This window comes from Prosopis cineraria, unplaced genomic scaffold, assembly GCF_029017545.1.
Source record: "Prosopis cineraria cultivar Desert tree isolate PC_DT_omini unplaced genomic scaffold, ASM2901754v1 PC3, whole genome shotgun sequence".
Taxonomy (NCBI): Eukaryota; Viridiplantae; Streptophyta; class Magnoliopsida; order Fabales; family Fabaceae; genus Prosopis; species Prosopis cineraria.
The window spans coordinates 5,806,437-5,808,211 of record NW_026555334.1 but is presented as its reverse complement, the minus strand read 5'-3'; positions in this window follow the sequence as shown (position 1 = coordinate 5,808,211).

The following is a 1,775-nucleotide window of genomic DNA, read 5'->3' as shown; positions in this document are numbered from 1 at the left end:
GTAATCTTGTTTTATAAATTTTTTCTAAGTATGCTTAGCACCGGTATTGAAAGCTTTAACACTGGTGCTACTTGAATTGTTTTCACATATCTATTAGTTCATGTTTCATATAACACCGGCCCTACTTGTTCTACTGCTGGTGTTATCCTTTTAAACTTGTGCAATTGATTCTCCATTCTTTAAGTTCTTTTCTTTGCACTAGTACTATCTTTTTAACATCAGTCTTATTCATCTTATGTCTTTTTTTAAGTTAAAACAACACTTGTGTTTCTTAATAGCACCTGTCTTAAATTGATAACTTTGTTTATAACACCAGTGCTATTTGTATAACACCGATACTCTCCTTTTTTCTGTTATGAGAACTTTTATTTGATTATATAGCTTTAGTGTTATCTTCCTTTAACACTGGTGCTAAGTTATCTTTTAAAAATATCCTTGTTCTCTAAAAAATGTCAAAAATCTTAATCCTTTACTATGATAGATTACACCAAAACTATTAGAACAACACCCATGCTAAAACTCTTAACCAAAGCCTGTTCATCATAGTAATATCAGCGCTGAGACACTATAACATCGGTACTATATTGCATTTTCATGTTCTATTTTTTGTATCAATTTTAAATCTTACCAAAACTCATCTTTCAATCTTTCTTTTCATTTGAAATCAATTGTGTTCACTTTAAATATTTACTTAATTTTATTTAGACACAATTATTTCCTTGAAGTTATTCAGTTTGCTTATCTTTTCTTGTTTTATCAAGTTTGCCTTCTGTTATATCAAAACATATAAGCTTTATCCACTTTTGTCAGAAGAATTTAATGTTTTAGCCGTTATTGTATAAAAGATAAACTCTCTGTCGTAAAGTACTGTTCCATTACCTCATCCAATAGAGAACCTTAGCAAAGCTCAAATATCTAAGGAAAACATGAAGGAAAGAAGAAATCAATTTACAAGCAACCTTTAATGAAAAAATTTATGAGTCTAACAAATCATTTATGATTCTCAACTATAAATAAACTTATTTATGAAACTTGTGAGAAGTATGAACGACATGAGCCAACAAGAAAATTTTGTGATTACTTGAGCATTAAAGTTTACTTATCTATATATCATTTATTTTTTGAGAACTTAATTGATCATATATATACTCTTAGAGAGAGTTGAAAATCAGTAATAGTTCATTCTTGAACTTACTTTGTTTATCCTTGTTTTACATCTTCAAAATAGAGAAACTTAAGCTCAGGGAATTTAAAGACATTTATCATTACCTTTGTAAAGGGGAGAATTTCAAACTTATTATGAAGTTTGTTGATGTACTGAGGCAACCAAGAGCCTAGATTAATCTTAGTAATATAGTTGAAAATCTCAGAAAGTTCTTAGGGACTAGACATAGACTTAGCTGGTAGGAGTTGAACTAGAATAAATCACTCCTATCAAGCTCTACTCTTCTAACTCTTGTGATTGGTGATTTCATTCCTTCATTACTCTTATTATTACTACAAAATCTTGTCATTTATTTTAATTACCACAATTCACCCCTTCTTGGGGCATTTACATAAATTATCATATATAACCCTAAGTTTCTCTTTAGTAGCTAAAATACATAATAACAGTTTTGCTTTATATGCCACAGCATGACTCCATGTGCAGCGGTAGAGCGATGAGTTGCTTACACTTCAAAATAGCTAAGCTGACACTAATATATAAGTACTAGTGGTGACCTAGATCATTCTTCACTAAAGAGGCTAACTAAGGTTAATTAAGGCTAACTAGT